The following is a 19,568-nucleotide window of genomic DNA, read 5'->3' on the forward strand; positions in this document are numbered from 1 at the left end:
CAATGCAAGCTAATCAGATACATTGTCTCTCTATAGCTCATAAAGTAGCAAGGAGCTGCAGTTTGCTTCAAATTGAAACATAGCTCATTTAATTTGCGATGGCAATCCATTTCAGTCATTGCCTGTATTAATTTCACTGGTGCCCGATGTCCCCACACTCAGGCACAGGGTTATGGGCAACTACAAGCTTCACTGATGCCTCCTTTACAGGACAGAATTGTATCCGATGGCAAAAATCAATGTTATTTCAATTACCTGAACAGTTAACTACAGTCTTGGAACAGAGTTTAAACTCTCAGTGCCAGTTGCACAAGAGGCATGGAAAGACGACAATTAAATGAGGAGTTTTCATTCAGCACACAGTGATTTACAATGTTAAGAGCCACACACACTGCCATTACCCACCTCGAATTCAGGGAGAAGTTTTACATTGTTTCACATCCCAGCAACCTGCACTGAATAACAGCACAAGACATGTCTGTGCTATCTATGGGTGATTATATTCATTATACACGTCCCGTATCTCACGGTACTGACATATCACATTCCAACGAGAGCACTGGAATCATTTTTCCTTCGATAACTCATTCATAGAGAATGTTCAAAGTAAACACATTCCAAAACAGGATCACAATACCACATCCCAGTCACAAGCTATAACCATAAAGAACACAATGCACTCTTACAAATCCATTGTCCTTTTACAGTTTAACCTAAATATTTACCTAATTAACTGCACTTAATGACAGCTTCAGATTCTGACAGCCTCAAAAGTGTGGAGATGACACCTGACTATGTTAAGTAAAACTCTGCGAGATACAAAATTCCATCAGTTTTGCAAAAGCTTTTGCTACACATTAGTATACAGCCCAGATAATTCACCCTTTAATAAACTGAAGCACCCAGTGCTGGCCCAGGATGGGAATGGCAATTGCGGATGTGCGTTTGAGTAAAATAAAGCATAGCCGCTCACCCAATTTGCTAGCTGATGTTGTGCTAAGTCACCCCGACCAGAACGTTTCATTCCTCAATCTGTGCCGTATTAGCTGATCTTACCCAGACCAACACTGGCAGGGACAGGCATCCCTCAGCTCGGGAGGTGGAGAAATTAGCCGGTGGGGGGGAGGGGGGGGGGGGGGGTGGTGATGGGGGAACCCAGCAAATGTGCACAGATCCTCAATCTGGAAGCTCAAGCCACAGCCAGTGCTAGCCAAGTGTCTCGGGAGGATCAACGACACCCCAAATTCTCATCTTCCAACAGCCCCAAGTAACAGTCTAATTATAAATGTCTTAATAGGGAGATGCAGGGCATGGATGAATTTTACTGACAGGTACTGCCGAGTTCTTTGGGGTGGACACCATATACTCTCGGTGGAGCTCCTTGCTGGCTCACTGTTTTTACACATCAAGGCTGAAGCGCGTCAATTCTGTGTGAATGCTAGGAGCAAATGAAAAGATTTTTTATGCCTCCAAAATAAACTCTGGAAGAAAGGCTTGCTTCATCATATCTTTTAAAAGCACTGACCGCTGTTATGTGGGCAAACACAACAGCCATTTTGCATACAAGCTCCCACAAACAGCAATGTGATAAATGAATGTTGAAGGAGGAATGTTGGCCAGGACATGAGGGCCCCTGCCCTTCTTCAAACTGTAGCATGGGATCTTTAACAGCTACCTGAAGAACAGGCAGCATAGGCCATGGTTTAATGAGCTCAGGGAGACAGTCTGGCCAGAAAACAGTCTAAAGATTAAAAGTACTTCCTCTGGTCCATGAAATATCTTGTATCTCTTTTGTCTAAATGTTTCCTCAACATGTGTAGACTCAGCTTGCAACACAGTAGCACAGCAAGGTTGCAGCTTTATTAACAGGCTTCTCATTTTTAATAACTCATTCCTGGGAGAATTAAACTGCTCATTACCACCTCAGTTGTAAGAGAAGGTAACTGTACAACTTATTGGTGTCTTGTTCACATGTTGAGCTGAGTTTATAGCCATTTTGCCAAGTAAAAATGGTGACTTGCAGTGGGCTACCTCACCATCACTGCTCTCCACCCCTCCACTGCCTCTGAACAATCACACTGCTTATCTGACATCCAGTACCATATGATTGAAATTTCCTCTAACTAAATATTGGGAAGATCAAATTCAGTGTCTTCAGTCCCTGCCACAAACTTCATTCCCTAGCCACCAAATCTCTCCCTCGCCACTGTCTGAGGCTGAACCAGACCATTTGCAACCTCAGCCTCCTTTTTGACCCCAAGAGGAGCTTCCAACCCCATATCCGCTCCATCACCAAAACCACCAGGGTAACATCACCACTCTTTTCCCCTGCATTAAGCTCATCCACTGCCAAAACCATCATGCCTTTGTTACCTCTTAGACTTGACTATTTGAATGCTCTCCTTACCAGCCCCCAATCATCCATATAAACTGGAACTCATTCAAAACTCTGCTGCCCATATCCTAGCTCACACCAAGTCACATTCACCCATCACTCCTGTGATCACTGACTTACATTGGCTCCAGGTTGACCAACACCTCAATTTTAAAATTCTCACCCTCCCCCCTCCCCTCCAATTCTGGCCTCTTGTGCATTCCCAATTTTCATTGCTCCACCATTGGCGGCCGTGCCTTCAGCTGCCTGGGCCCTAGTCTCTGGAATTCCCTTCGTAAATCTAAATCTCTCTCGAAGTGCCTTGGGACATTTTAGGCACTGTATATACAAGTTGTTAATGCTATATAGAACTTTGGGTGGTATCAGACACTCAGTGCCTCACCCAATCTTCACTGAGCCTGGACATTTTGTCCATGGGGGGATATCCCAGCTGAGCCCTATTCAATCATCACCCCACATCCACTTCACAGAGGTTACTTAATAACTATTGTGATCATCATACTCCACTATTCTTCCCCCACATCATGTAGGCACTAAGGCCAACAGTAGCTCTCCACTGTTCTCCTAATGGGCACGTTCCAGGAAAAGTCACTAGATAGGAAACAGCATGAACATAAGAGTGATCTTTCCCCTCCTTAGTCTCGGTACAGTGGTCCAATACTAGCAAACCAACCACCACAAGAGCTTTAATGTTTTAAATGTTGATGAGGAACAATAACCTTGGTAGCATTACATACGATGTCTATAACTACAACATCCTGTTACACTGTATAATACAACACACATACACATAATGGTATCCATTAACAAGAGCCTTCACACCAGACAGAATACCAGCACACCCTGGATTTAAAGTGAATCTCTAAATAAAACCTAACTGTTCAACAAAATCACTCAGGATTTTAAAAAGTTACACTTTTGCCATTATTTTAAAATAAACTAATCTGGACCAAGCCTAAATTATTTTGACACATGATAACTATGAACTTTGAAGACAATGAAACATCCATTATTAATTCACACCATTTCATGAATAATACCCAGCCCATGTGTGCATCATATCACAGACACTGGAAGCATTTTCAGTCCCCATATACCACACAGATTCCTGTGGCTATTTAAAATGTACTCCACAAAAACACAACCCCTCTCTCTCCCCATTGCCTTCGAGTAACTCGTCAGAATTCTCCCCATTCCAATTCTGCAGTCCAGAAGGTTGGTATTTTTCAATATAAAATTAACTAAAAGTGAAATTATATTTAACAAATAGCACAATGTCCACACTTCTTTGGATGCACTGGCACAGTTTGTGACACACACACAGTTAGGTACTGAAAGCTGCCCAGGAAGGGGGGGAAAGCCCCCGAAGGGAGGGTTGGGGGAGAAAGAGCCGGGGGGCGGGAAAGGTGGGGGGGGGGGGAAAGAGGCCGGGGGGGGGAGGGGGGAAAGGAGGGTTGGGGTTGGCGAGAAGCCGGGGGGAGACGCCGAGTGGAAGGTTGGGGGGAGCCGGGTTGGGGGCCTGGGCTCCCGCTCACTCCCACTTTCCCTGCCCCCTCACTCACTGTCACCGAAAGGAGGAGGAAAGCGCCGCTTTACGGGAGAGCAATGGGTGCCTCAGAGTTGCCCTGCTGCCTGTCCGGCCATGAGAGGAGGGGAGGAAGGCTCTTACCCCACACACAGCGCCGAGTACCTCAGCTCAAACTCGCCATCCTCAGCCCAGCCACAGCAACCGGCAGGAAGTAACATGAGACGCCCGAATCCCGCCCGCTCACCCGCCTGATTGGCGGCGCCGCTCGTCAATCAAATAGCCGGCGTTCCGACTGTATGACGTAAGGCTGTTAGCTCAGACTCCGCCTCCTCGCCCAACAGGCTCCCGTCTGATTGGCCACACCCGCACGTCAATCAAGTAGCCGGCATGCCGCCAGCATGACGTAAGACTGCTGACTCAGGCCCCACCTCCTCACGCGCTTTTGATAGGACAAATTTCAAGTCAATCATCGAGTGGGCGGACATCAACTAAGAGTCTCTCTTCTAATTGGCCGCAAGAGGGGAATGGTGCTCTGTGATTGGTCAATTATGATGTCACGCTGTAACTTCAGGGTGTGAATTATGTCAATCGCGAAGTTTGGGGCTTGGGAGCTCAGTGTAACTGCTGCTTTAAACCGGCCTCTGGGTGTTTGCTTGAGGGGAGTGCAGTAAATTCATGAACCAGGGATCTGCTCTAAAAAGCTGCAGACACCCACATGGTCAACCTCTGTGGGGAGAAGAGAGGCTAAAGTCAGGGGTGTGAACTGGAAACATGGGCAGGGTTAATGCTGTGAACATGTTCCTCCTGGCTGGGGAGTTTGGAACCAGGGGACATAGTCTCAGAATAAGGGGTCGGACATCTAGGACTGAGATGAGAAGAAATTTCTTCACTCAGAGGGAGGTGAATCTTTGGAATTCTCTGCCCCAGAGAGCTGTGGGGGCTGAGTCATCGAGTATATTCAAGATAGAGGTCGATAAATTTGGGGGAATTAACAAAACAACTTGTATTTATATAGCACCTTTAATGTAGTGAAACATCCCAAAGCACTTTGCAGGAGTATTATGAGATAAAACATTTGACACTGAGCGGCATAAGAAGAAATTAGGGCAGGTGACCAAAAGCTTACATAAGAAGCAGGAGTAGGCCATTTTGGCCCCTCGAGCCTGCTCCACCGCCATTCAATAAGATCATGGCTGATCTGATCGTGGACCGCTTCCCTGCCCGCTCCCCATAACCCTTCATTCCTTTATCGTTCAAAAATCTGTCGATCTCCATCTTAAATGTATTCAATGACCCAGCCTCCACAGCTCTCTGGGGCAGAGAATTCCACAGATTTACAACCTTCTGAGAGAAGAAATTCCTCCTCATCTCAGTTCTAAATGGGCAACCCCTTATTCTTAAACTATGCCCCCTAGTTCTAGATTCCCCCACAAGTGGAAACAACCTCTCTGCATCTGCCTTGTCGAGCCCCCTCAGTATCATATGTTCTAATAAGATCACCTCTCATCTAAATTCCAATGAGTATAGGCCCAACCTATCTTCATAAGTCAACCCCTTCATCTCAGGAATCAACCTAGTGAACCTTCTCTGAACTACCTCCAATGCAAGTATATCCCTCCTTAAATAAGATCAAAGCTGTATGCAGTACTCCAGGTGTGGCCTCACCAATATCCTGTACAGTTGTAGCATGACTTCCCTACTTTGATACTCTATCCCCGTTGCAATAAAGGCCAACATCCTATTTGCCTTCCTGATTACTTGCTGTACCTGCATACTAACGTTAGGCGAACTGGTCTATAGTTAACTGCTTTCTGTCTCCCTCCTTTTTTAAAAAGGGTGTTACATTTGAAGTTTTCCAATCCGCTGGGACCTCTCCAGACTCCAGGGAATTTTGGTAGATTGCAACCAATACATCCACTATCTCTGCAGCCACTTCTTTTAAGACCCTAGAATGTAAGCCATCAGGTCCAGAAGACTTGCCTACCTTTAGTTCCATTATTTTACCAAGTACCTTTTCTTTAGTGATAGTGATTATATTAAGTTTCCCCCCTCCCTATAGCCCCTTGATTATCTTTGTTGGGATGTTTTTAGTGTATTCTACCTTGAAGAGTGATACAAAATATTTGTTCAAAGTCTCTGCCATTTCCCTGTTCCCCATTAGTAATTCCCCAGTCTCATCCTCTAGGGGACGAACATTTACTTTAGCTATCCTCTTCCTTTTTATATACCTGTATAAGCTCTTACTATTTATTTTTATATTTCTTGCTAGTTTACTCTCATAATCCATCTTCTCTCTCTTTATTACTTTTCTAGTCTTCCTTTGCTGGTTTTTAAAAATTCCCAATCCTCTGGCCTCCCACTAATCTTGGCTACATTGTATGCCTTTTGTGGGAGCTCAAGCCCGCATTTCTGAAACGCTTTGCTTCGGCGCAATCTGGAGATATCGAAAGGGTTAAAAGTTGGAAGATTGAAGTCGGATTAAAACAGGATGATTGGATCAAAACAGGCTGCTTGATGATATGGAGCCACTTAGCCATTGAAATGAGTAGCTGGTCATTTAAGTATTTGAGTGTACCTTGTTATTATGCAAATAATAATCTGATTTGTGTATAGTAATTCATGACATTGTCTGTATGTTAAGTATTTGAGTGTACCTTTTTTACTATGCGAATAATAATCTGATGACATCGTCTGTATGTTAAGTATGATCTGGTTTGTGTATAGTAGTTCAGAAAGCAGTTAGTCGTGATTTCAGGACAATGCCATTTTGATTCTACATCGTCTGCATGTTAATTGTCTAAATGTACTATACAAAGTTCAAAGGCTTTTTTGGTATAAAGATGAGAGTTTGACCCGCACACTTTAGACACTAGACACTAGACACTGGACATTCAAAAGGTGTGTGCCTCACAAGTAGCCATTGGAAATCGGAGCAAGCAGAAAGTTGGCTTGTGAAGTGTTTGTGTCTCAGTAGCATTCATATTGGGTTTGTTTAGTATGAATGTCTGAATAAAAGACCTGATCCTGCCATTACTGCAACTGAGTGTGTGCGTAATTCGACATTTAAAGCAACAAAGCAAAAACAGCAAGAAAGCTGTACAACGCTTTTGTTTTCAATGTGATCCCATCCTTTATTTCCTTAGTTAGCCACGGTTAGTTCTCCCTTCTCTTAAAGTCTTTCCGTCTCACTGGAATATATTTTTGTTGAGAGTTATTAAATATTTCCTTAAATGTCTGCCACTGCTAATAAACTGTCTTGTACTTTAATCTATTTTCCCAATCCACTTTAACCAACTCTGCCTTCATATCTTTGTAATCGCCTTTATTTAAGATCAGGATACTGGTTTGAGACCCAACATTCTCACCTTCCAATTGAATTTGAAACTCAACCATGATATGATCACTCTTTTCTAGAGGATCCTTTACTATGAGATCATTTATTAATCCTATCTTATTACACAGTACCAGATCTAAGATAGCCTGCTCCCTGGTTGGTTCCACAATGTACTGTTCAAGGAAACCATCCCAGATACACTATATGAACACTTCCTCAAGGCTACCTTAACCAATTTGATTTGTCCAATCAATATGAAGATTAAAATCGCCCATGAGTATTGCCATACCTTTCTTACAAGCCTCCATTATTTCTTGATTTATACTCCGTCCAACAGTGTAGCTACTGTTAGGGGGCCACCAGTGGCTTCTTCCCCTTATTATTTCTTATCTCCATGAAGACTGATTCTATATCTTGATCTTCTGAGCCAATATCATTTCTCACTGCTGCCCTGATCTCATCCTTTATTAACAGAGCTACCCCACCTCCTTTTCCTTTCTGTCTGTCCTTCCGAATTGTCAAATACCCCTGAATATTCAGCTCTCAGCCTTGGTCACCTTGCAACCACATCTCTGTAATGGCTATCAGATCATACCCATTTATATCTATTTGTGTCATCAACTCATCTATCTTGTTATGAATGCTGCGTGCATTCAGATAAAGAGCTTTTAATTTTGGCTTTTTACCATTTTTCGCTGCTTTGACTCCATTTTCTGATACACTCTTATTTTTATACATTCTGTCCCTTCCTGTCACACTCTGGTAATCATTTCACCCAGTGCAACCCTGCTCTATTGCCTGCTCCTAGCTCTTTGACTTTTTACATTTCAGTTCACCTGAATACTCCCACCGCACCCCCCTCCCTTCCTATTTAGTTTAAAGCCATATCTACAGCCCTAGTTATTCGATTCGCCAGGACACTAGTACCAGCACAGTTCAAGTGAAGCCTGTCCTAACCCCAGTACTTGTGCCAGTGCCCCATGATTCGAAACCCATTTCCCCCACACCAGTCCTTGAGCCATGTTCATCTTTCTGATCTTATTTACCCTATGCCAATTTGCTTGTGGCTCAGGTAGTAATCCAGAGATTATTACTGTTAAGTATCGAATAACTCCACGAGGCTAGGTACAGTGAGCTAGTTCAGGCATGACCTTATTCCAGTTTATTCTCAAAGTGAGGATTCAACATAGCTGTCAACATTATATACACAGCTTGCACGTGACCATTAGGACTCCGACAGTCGCGCCCTCCGGTAGCAGGTAAAACCCAGTTAACATAAATAACATTCCCCCCAAATTCCTTGGTACAGGTTGTATTTACAAGTTGAGACGGTCCGGGGCCTTCCACTCCCTGGTTGATCTTCTCAGTTCAAACCCAAGCTTGGGTGAGTTAGTAGGACCATTGCTGCATTGCGGAGCAGTCGGTCTGACAGGACTGTCGGGGATGGTAGGTTCATCTTTGTGAATGACACAACGGTCAACTGATGGTTGGATGTGTGCTGGTTGGTCGATGATGACGTCATCTTCAATTTGTTCTGGGTTGTCTGTGAACCGCAGTTTGGTTTAGTCGATGTGTCTCTTGCACGTTTGGCCATTTAACATTTTGACTACAAACACCCTGTTCCCCTCCTTTGCCAAAACCGTGCCAGCAATCCACTTTGGACCATGACCATAATTCAGGACAAACACAGGGTCATGAACAGCAATGTCACGTGATACGGCCACGTGATCGTGGTACCATCGCTGCCGTTGCCTTCTGGTTTCGACATGATCATTGAGATCTGGGTGTAAAAGGGAGAGCCTGGTTTTGAGGCCTCTCTTCATTAACAGCTCAGCAGGAGGGACCCCGGTGAGCGAGTGGGGTCTCGTCCGGCAACTGAGCAGAATGCGGGACAAACAGGTCTGTAGGGAGCTGTGAGTCACGCGTTTTAGGCTCTGCTTAATTGTTTGGACAGCCCGCTCCACTTGACCGTTAGATGCGGGTTTGAAAGGGGCAGACCTGACATGCTTGATGCCATTACAGGTCATAAACTCGTGGAACTCCAAACTGATGAAACGCGGTTCGTTGTTGCTGACAAGGACGTCGGGCAAGCCATGGGTGGCGAACATGGCCCGGAGGCTTGCAATAGTGGCTGTGGACGTGCTGGATGACATGATTACACATTCAATCCATTTGGAGTAAGCATCCACTACCACTAAAAAAATTTTGCCAAGAAAGAGGCCAGCAAAGTCTATGTGGATCCTTGACCACAATTTGGATGGCCATGACCACAGACTCAGTGGAGCCTCCACAGGTGTGTTACTCAGTTGCATACAAGTGTTGCACTGATGCACGCATGACTCCAAGTCCGAGTCAATGCCGGGCCACTAAACGTGAGACCTGGCAATGGCCTTCATCATGACAATGCTTGGGTGGGTACTGTATAAATCTCGCACAAAAGTTTCCCTGCCTTTTTTTCGCATAACAGCATGATCACCCCATAACAGACAATCAGACTGAATAGACAATTCATCCTTGCGGTGGCGCAAGGCATAATTTCATCCTGCATTTCCCTGGGAATGGCAGACCAATTTCCATTTAGGAAACACCTTTTTACGCTTGACAGTACAGGATCCTGGCTGGTCCAGGTCCTAATTTGGTGAGCTATGACGGGTGACCCCTCGCTCTCGAAGGTGTCCATGACCAGCAGCAAGTCTGCGGGCTGTGGCATTTCCATCCCGGTTGATAGAGAATCCAAACAAGCAGGCTGTGAGAAAGCACAGACCCCCAGTCAGAGCTGCTACGTGAATGGGAGCATGTTGCATTAAGTCATCAATCAACTTGACATTTCAGGACCTTTGGCAGCGAGCCAAGTAATGGTTAACAGTATATCAATTGAGCCAATAAGGTCAAAGAAGGCGAGTTCTTTTCTGTAAATTGAGCCAGGTATAAAAACAGCCATGTTTTGCCATGTGTCTCAGAAGGACAAAGGCCTGGCTTAAAGCCAAGAGCTTGTTGCAGCTGCCAGAATAAAAGTCATGTTAAAACTACAACTGCAGTTCGCATTTCATTGAAAATTAAGAGATCTAACAATTTTGGCGTCGCGAACAGGATCGCTGAGGGAAGAAACTGAATTTTGGACATTGGACCTATATACTGAGGTAAGGACTCCTCTTTATAAACTTCCTCAGTCAATAGTCTAAATTCGCCTCTCCTTCTACGCGATTCCGAAAGCCTCCGGTTTGCGAACCTTCCGGTTGGTAGTCGGCTCGTGCTCCCATAGATGTCTAAACTTCGGCGGTGTGTTAGTTAATTCATCACCGACCCACTGATCGGCTGGAAAGCCTACGACTCGAGACCCCAGTAAAGAAATCAGTACTATGGCAGCAGGAGATAAGAGCAAAGAATTGCCGACAACTGTTAAAAGTGGGCGGGCCCCACCAGAGATTTCGACAGATGAAATCCTCGAACAGTTGAAAGAATACATAGAGCAACAATTCGACTTATCTAAAACCTGTATCAAGATTGAACGAAAATACGGTACCTCCAAAGGACAATGGTCCTTGGACGAAATCAAAAGGGTCTGGGGAAAAACGACCCGTATGAAAAATAAAGAGCGAATCAGATGGTCCCTAGCCGTTATGGGACAGATCCGACAGCGGAATGAAATTATAACGTGTTCCCAATATGATAGGGACCTGACCAGTACAAAGGACCAATTGCAAGCTGTTTTTGCACAGCTGCGACAGAAAAAGCTTGAACTTGAAAAGCTGGAAGCGGAAGTTAAAGATCTTAAAGGTGAAATTAAAGAATGGAAAAAATCATTAGGTCAAGAGACAGTAATAGAAAAAGGAAAATGTATTGGTCAATTCCCAGGGTACCCATGTTTGGATAAATTAAAAGTGCAAACTCGAAGACACGACCGAGGAATAGATACGGATTCTGAATCCTCCGACGATACAGGGTCGGAGGATGAAGAATTAGGGGTGCGCTTTGCCCCTTTTTAAAAAAGACGAGTTGTAGTCAGATCAGAAGAGATTGCAGATGAAGACAGAACCAAAACAACGAAGAATAGGGTGAATGCAAAATATTTAGTTCATGATCCGGCAGACCCAGAGAAAATTGATAAATGGTCCAAGGAATTGCCCAATCCAAAGAAAGAGGGAGTGAAAACGTGGGACCAATTGGACCGCTTAAGAAATATATATCAACTTCTTCCCTGGGACGGAGTGCAAATTTTGACCATAATGGTGCCAAAAACACAGGGAAGAAAATTGCACAACAAGGTAGAAGGAGCTTTGGGTCAGGATGAGCAAAAATTAAACGCAGGGTGGGAGGCGATTAAACACTGGCTGCAAGCCTGCAGTCTCGCCAAGACAGAGTGGGGAAAAATTGCAGCCTGCCAACAGAAAGGAACAGAGGAGGTCCTGGAGTATGACGAGCGGTTTAGATGCACGTGGCTAGAACATTCGGGTATGGATAATACGGATGAGGAAATGGATGAACAAGCGTTTGGACCCCTGAAAGCAGCTTTCGTGGCAGGTCGAAAGCCAGAACTTTCCAAAATGCTTAAGGTAGTGTTACCGGACTGGGAAGGTAGGGGAACTACCTTTGCAGCATTGGTGGATCGATGTAACCAATTAGATCGGGATATGGGAGCTAAAGTCCGAGCCCTGCAGGCTGTGGGATGGAAATCCCAGGATTCCGATAAACAGTTATTAGGAAAATTACCCGGAAAATGTCATTATTGTGGGAAAGAAGGTCACTGGGCCAAGACGTGCAGGGCAAAACAGCAAGGTCGCGGCCGGGGAAGAGGACGCAGCCAGGGATACAATTCAGCCAACAAACCAGGCTTGTCACAAGATAACGACCTCATAGAAGCATTTAAGCGACTGACAATACAACAGAAGGTGTTACTTGGGATAGCAAAAAACGATTAGAGCCCGCCCTGGCCCCCCTCCTCACACTAATACAACAAAGGGGAGATTGGCTATTATTAACTGTGAGGGTGGGCGATAAGGATGTGGACTGTCTTTTAGACACAGGGGCGGAATTAACATGCTTACCCCTACAATATGGAGAATTTTTGCCGTTGGATGGTAGGGCACGTACAGCCTATGGAGTTGGGGGCCATAAAACGGAAACTAAAAGGACAACACCGGTACTTATAGGGTTGGGTCCACATGAACAAACCACGCCGGTCTGGATAGGACCAGTAGATCAACCCCTTTTGGGAATGGACGTTCTAATCCAAGTAGATTCATCGTTGCATTTTGAGAATGGTCCGGTGACATGGTCAATTAGCACTTTGAAGAAAGAAGAATTGAAGGAACACCCGATATGGGCTAAAGATAAGAACGATTGTGGCCTACTCCAGATGGAGCCTGCGGCATTTACCGGGACCAAGCCTCCATGCACTAAACAGTATCCCATCAGTCCAACTGCCATCGTGGGAATCTTACCGGTTATTCAGCAATTGGAGAAACAAGGGGTGCTTATTAAAACGCATAGCTCCTCCAATAGCCCCGTGTGGCCGGTACAGAAATCTAATGAGACTTGACGTTTGACTGTTGATTATAGGAAAGCTAACCAGTGTATTGATCAAAAAGCTCCTTTGGTCGCAGATCCCTCCACCATTTTTAATGCCCTCAAACCGGAACGTAAATATTTCTCGGTTATAGATATGGCCAACGGAATTTGGTCGGTGCCTCTGGCACCGGAGGTTCGACAGTGGTTTGCTTTCATGGTCCAAGGACAACAGTATACTTGGACCCGGTTACCGCAGGGTTTCTACAACAGCCCTATGATATTCCACATGGCTTTACAAAGCCAATTGCGTGAATTATCTCCCCTGTCATCCACAGTCATCCAATATGTAGACGATATCCTGCTAGCTTCAAACACGGAAGAACAGCATGAACAAGATTTACGAGCTTTGCTGGACCACCTTTGGCTGAAAGGACATAAAGCCAGCATCGACAAAGCACAAATATCCCAAGAAGAGGTTGTATACCTGGGACAAAAGATTTCACAAGGAAAGCGAGAACTTACCCAGGATAGAACTGCAGCCATTCGGGCTGCTAAAAAACCCACCACTATTCAGGAACTAAGGTCTTTTTTGGGATTGTGTAACTTTAACAGAAATTGGATTGACTCCTTCACACAGCTTGCTCAGCACGGAATGATACCTTAAAAGGGAAACATGCCTCTAAAGAAGCCATCATCCTCACAAAAGAACAGCAAGAGGCCTTCCTGAGTTTGAAAAAGGCTTTGTGTTCGGCACCGGCTCTGGGAATCCCCGACAGTGGTAAGCCATTTACCCTGTTTGTCCATGAGAAAGAAGGATATATGACAGCTATTACTGACACAAGAACATGGGGATCGACAAAGACCGATTGGCTATTATTCGGCAAAACTGGATGCGGTAGCCCTCGGATGGGGAAGTTGCCGAAGGGCCATGGAAGCTACATGTCGAACAGTAATGATCACTGCGGGTCTAGTCCTCGACCAAAAGCTGATTGTCAAGTGTCCCCACACCGTACATGCTTTGCTGTCTATGAATAGAATGTCTCAGGTGACAGCAGCTAGATGGACCCGCTGGACAGCAGTTTGGAAGCTCCTAATCTCCATATCGTCCGGGCCAGCCCGGTTAACCCGCAACTATGCTCCCGATGTCAGAATCGAAGGAGCAAGAGGGGGGAGAATGTGAAGAGCATGACTGCGTGGAGATTTTAAAAGAAACAGAAGAAGCAGCCTTAGCAGCAGAGGAGCCTCTGCACAACCCAGACCTCATCCTGTTTACAGATGGTTCCTCCTTTGTTACAATGGTACCAGAAAAGCAGGATGGGCAGTTACAACCTTATATGAGGTAGTGGCAAAAGGATGTTTACCCTCAGGAACGTCAGCACAACAGGCCGAGTTACGGGCCCTGTCAGAAGCATGTCGAATAGCAGAAGGACAAACAGCTAATGTCTACACAGATTCGCGTTATGCTTTTGGAGTCGCTCACGACTTTGGTATGTTATGGCGGAAAAGAGGATTCCTCACTGCTGCTGGTACACCTATCCAAAATGGAAAAGAAGTCCAAGACTTACTAGAGGCCATACAATTACCTCAGGAAGTGTCCGTCCTGAAGGCCCATACCAAGGAAAATACCATGGAAGCACAGGGAAATGCCCTAGCCGACAGCTAAAGATGCCGCCTCACAGGGCGCTCCCCCAGAAGAACCAACACAGATGTGCAGATTGAAAGCACTCGGGACTCTGACACGAGACCTTTAAACAATGCAAGGCGAGTGCTCCCGAGAGGAAAAATGGACATGGATTGAGGCAGAAATTAAGCTATGCAAAGATGGTGTCTGGAGACAAAGAGTTACCGACAAGCCAGTCGCGCCACAAGCGCTTATGCCTTTTTTAGCCCAAAAGATCCACTCGTGGGGACACTTGGCCTCACAACAGATGACGGCACGGTTCCAGAAAAGCTGGTGGTGTCGGGGATTTAAAAAACATGCCCAGCTGGTAGCAGACCGCTGTGTGGTCTGCCAGAAAAATAATTCTGGACTCATCACGGTAATGCTCCAACTGAGGCCCCCTGCCCCTGTCGGACCATTCCAGTATCTGCAGGTTGATTATATATCTCTTCCTTCATGCCAAGGATATACTAACATTCTTGTCATGGTCGACAAATTCTCTAGATGGGTAGAAGCTGTCCCAACTAAAAGAGCCACAGCCAATCACACTGCAAAGGTCTTGTGTAAGGATTACATTCCCCGATGGGGAGTCCCGAATAGCATTGACTCAGATCAGGGAACACACTTCACAGGTGCTGTCTGCCAAGAAGTCTGTAGGTTACTGAACATTACGTGGGATTTACACTGTCCTTATCATCCACAATCATCAGGACAAGTAGAGCGAATGAATTGAACTCTGAAACAACGGCTTGCCAAATATCACCAAGAAGGAACACCACGGCCCCAGGCACTACCAATAGTGCTATGTAGCATTAGGGCAACCCCAAACAGAACTACAGGTCTAAGCCCGTTTGAAATTATAACAGGAAGACCTATGTCGCTGCCAGGAACTATTGATTTACGGAAAGCTGATGTTCACTTAATGAGTGACACTTTGTTATCATACTGTCAGACCTAACCAATGCTATTAGTTCTGTTTCCCGACAGTTATCGGCAGCTTGGGGTAATCCACCCGAAGGAGGACACAACATCATCCCGGGAGTCTGGGTCTATGTGAAAAAGTTACATAAAGAACCTTTGGGTGCCAAGTGGGAGGGACCTAACCAAGTGTTATTGACCACCCAGGCAGCTGATAAAGTCCAAGGAAAGAAAGCCTGGATCCACGCCTCACACGTTAAATGAGCACCCGTAACTGAAGCTGAAATCTGATAAGGACAATTACTTTTTGCCAAAATGTATAAATTTACTGTATTATTAACTGTAGGTATTCTAGACATTTGCCTACTTCTTACTAGCCGACCCGCTGCACCAAAGGGAAATAGTAGGGTAGCCAGGGAATTACATGTAAATACCTTTTTATCATGTATATCTCAGATAGCTCCGAAGAAATTACCCACTTAGCGGAGCATATCCAAACGGAGGTAGAAAAACTTAAGCAACCCCCATCATTCACTTTGTGGAGCGGAGCCACTGAATGGCTAGGTTCAATGGGAACTTCATTGGTGGAAGGTTTAATTCTATTCATTGTAATTATTTTACTTTTATATTGTTTGTTTATGTTGATTAAATGTTGTTGCGACCAGGCGGCTGTAGCTGCTGTCCCGCAGGTGAGACACCTTGCAGGTCCCAGCAGACTGTCTGTACGTGGCATAGGGGTATGTTATGCTTAAGGGAAGGTTGTTTACTGGTTGAATTAAGATATTGATTTGGATTAAATTGGAATAAGGTTAATTAACCTATTAAAACTAGACTTCCATTGTGGCTATGATGGAATTCAGTTGGTGTAAATTTGTGTGGAAGCTACTAGTCCGGATATGTGGCCGAACACATCAACAAATTTTAGAAAGAAACTCTATTAACGTGTATGAAATTATTTTGTAGAATGTTTAACCAGTGATACCTGATGGTTTATGATTCAGTTTTGAAAGTATCAGAGGGGGGATTGATAGAGAATTCAAACAAGCAGGCTATGAGAAAGCACTGACCCCCCAGTCAGAGCTGCAATGTGAGTGGGAGCATGTTGCATTAAGTCATCAATTAACTTGACATTTCAAGACCTTTGGCAGCGAGCCAATTAAAGGTTAACAGTATATCAATTGAGCCAATAAGGTCAAAGAAGGCGAGTTCTTTTCTGTAAATTGAGCCATTTATAAAAACAGCCATGTTTTGCCATGTGTCTCAGAAGGACAAAGGCCTGGCTTAAAGCCAAGAGCTTGTTGCAGCTGCCAGAATAAAAGTTATGTTAAAACTACAACCGGAGTTCGCATTTCATTGAAAATTAAGAGATCTAACACCGGTTGTGGGCAATGGTAGTCGGTTAAGCGCATCAGCACAGTTTTCAGTGCCTGGTCTGTGGCGGATGACATAATCATAAGCGGATAATGTCAGTGCCCATCTTTGGATGCGGGACGAGGCATTGGTGTTTATACCTTTGCTCTCAGAAAACAATGAAATGAGCAACTTGTGGTCTGTTTCAAGCTCAAAACCGAAGCCCAAACAGGTATTGGTGCACTTTCCTAACCCCATATACGCATGCTAAAGCCTCTTTCTCTACCATACTATAGGCTCTTTCAGCCTTAGACAGACTTCTGGACGCATATGCAACTGGTTGGAGTTTGCCTGATACATTGGCTTGCTGGAGCACACAACCAACCCCGTATGATGAGGCAACACAGACCAGCACTAACCGCTTGCATGGGTCATAGTGTATCAGTAATTTATTGGAAAATAGCAGGTTCCTGGCCTTCTTAAAGGCTCTATCTTAAGATTTTGCCCAAACCCAGTCATTTCTCAGCAACATGTGCAAGGGCTCTAGCAATGTGCTCAAACTAGGTAGAAAGTTACTGAAATAGTTGAAAGACCCAGGAACGAACACAGCTCCGCCACACTCTGGGGCCTGGGTGCATTCTTAATGGTATCTGTCTTTGAGTCCGTAGGCCTGATGCCATCTGCTGCAATCTTTCACCCCAGGAATTCGCCTTCTGGTGCCATGAAAATGCACTTGGAGTGTTTTAGCCTGAGTCCCATTCTGTCCAAACAACGTAGAACCTCTTCCAGGTTGTGCAGGTGTTCAGTGCCATCGCGACCAGTGATCAGGATGTCATCTTGGAACACGACAGTTATCCGGATGGACTTCAGCAAACTCTCCATGTTTCTCTGAAATATGGCTGCCGCCGAGCGAATTCTGAAAGGGCATCTGTGGTACATAAACAGTCCTTTGTGGGTGTTGATGCATGTCAGTTTTTTCGACAATTCAACCAGCTCCTGTGTCATGTAAGTGGAGGTCAGGTCCAATTTAGTGAACGACTTCCCCCCCGCTAGCATAGCAAACAGGTCGTCAGCCTTGGGTAACTGGTACTGATCCTGTATCAAGACTCTGTTGATCGTTACTTTGTAGTCGCCGCAGATCCTAACCGTACCATCACTTTTCAACATCGGGACAATTGGACTGGCCCATTCGCTGAACTCGACTGGTGATATGATTCCTTCCCGTTGAAGTCTGTCCAGTTCGATCTCGACCTTCTCCCTCATCATGTACGGAACCGCCTGAGCCTTGTGATGGATGGGTCTTGCATCCGGGCCTAGGTGGATCTGTACATTGGCTCCCGTGAAGTTGCTGATGCCTGGTTCGAACAACGAGATAAACTTTCTCAGAACTTGAGCACACGAGGCGTCATCCACTGATGATAAGGCTTTAATATCATTCCAGTTTCATTTAATTTTCTCAAGCCAACTCCTGCCAAACAGCTTTGGGCCATTGCCTGGAACAATCCACAACAATAAATCATGCACAGTCCATCGTACGATACCTTTACTGCCGCGCTGCCAATGACTGTTATGAGCTCTTTGGTGTACGTACGCAGCTTTGCATTGATTGGGCGCAGTTTGGGTCTTTTTGACTTAGTGTCCCACAGCTTTTCGAAAGCCCTCTGGCTCATTATTGACTGACTCGCACTCATGTCCAATTCCATGGATACTGGAACCCCATTTAATTTAACTTCCAGCATTGTCGGAGGACTTTTGGTAAAAGAATGTACCCCATACACTTCTTCGTCCTGTACCTCGGGTTGAGTTGCCTGCGTCACTTGATCCACACTGGATCGATCATCCTCAGCCACGTGATGTGTCGCAGCACGCTTGCTCGGTTGCGAACACATTCGCTGAAGGTGCCCCATTGTTGCACAGTCTTTGCACACATATTGCTTGAATTGGCTTTGATGGGCCCAATGATAGCCCCCGCAATGCCAACAAGGCGAGATTTGATTCACCCCCGATGGCGGACTTTGAGCGGTTACCGGTCATATGAACGCAGACGGGTAGGCCCTGCCATGTGCAGCTCTGCCTGCCGACGATATTATTTTATGCATAGTACTTGCCAGTGAGTTTCGATGCTGGCAAGATATCTGTTTCGCGTTTTTGTTCATGGACATGCATGCCTGGGCGATCATGATGGCCTTGCTCAGGTCTAGAAATTCAGCAGCCAGCAGCTTTCGAAGGATGACCTCGTGGCCAATGTCAAGCACGAAAAAGTCCTGTAGCATTTCCTCCAACGCAGCTCCATAGTTGCACGGCCCAGCGAGATGTCTCAGGTCGGTGACAAATTCCGCCACGTCCTGGCCCTCGGAGCGATTGTGTGTATAGAAACGATACCTCGACATGATGATGCTTTCCTTCGGTTTAAAGTGGTTCCGAACCAGTGTACACAATTCATCGTAAGTTGTATCCATTGGTTGATTTGGTGAGAGTAGATTCTTGATAAGGCCATACATTTTTGACCCACAAACGGTGACGAGAACCACCCTGAGCTTAATTGCGTTATTGGTTCCTTCCAATCCGTTGGTTACGAAGTACTGGTCGAGGCTATCAGTGAAATCCTCCCAGTCTTCTCCTTCCATGAATCTCTACAAAGTTCCAACAGACATGGTTGCGTGAAAGTTTATATTTTTAACTCATCGCCAATTGTTAAGTATCGAATAACTCCATGAGGCTAAGTACGGTGAGCTAGTTCAGGCATGACTTTACTCCAGTTTATTTATTCTCAAAGTGAGGATTCAACATGGCTGCCAACATTATATACACGGTTTGCACGTGTCTGCCAGTGGCCATTAGGACTCTGACAATCGCGCCCTCCGGTGGCAGGTAA

The 19,568-nt window shown here is 45.3% G+C and overlaps 1 protein-coding gene across 3 annotated transcripts in view; it reads right to left on the bottom strand.

Moving 5' to 3' along the window:
* Positions 1-4,126, bottom strand: part of dapk3 (death-associated protein kinase 3) — a 33,627-nt gene extending 29,501 nt beyond the window's left edge. For all 3 annotated transcript variants that reach the window (XR_011587604.1, XM_070859983.1, XM_070859982.1), the window contains exon 1: positions 4,065-4,126. The gene's annotated coding sequence lies outside the window, so the exon portion shown is untranslated. The remainder of the gene's footprint in view (positions 1-4,064) is intronic.
* Positions 4,127-19,568: the final 15,442 nt, after the last annotated feature.

Source organism: Pristiophorus japonicus, chromosome 18, assembly GCF_044704955.1.
Source record: "Pristiophorus japonicus isolate sPriJap1 chromosome 18, sPriJap1.hap1, whole genome shotgun sequence".
Taxonomy (NCBI): Eukaryota; Metazoa; Chordata; class Chondrichthyes; family Pristiophoridae; genus Pristiophorus; species Pristiophorus japonicus.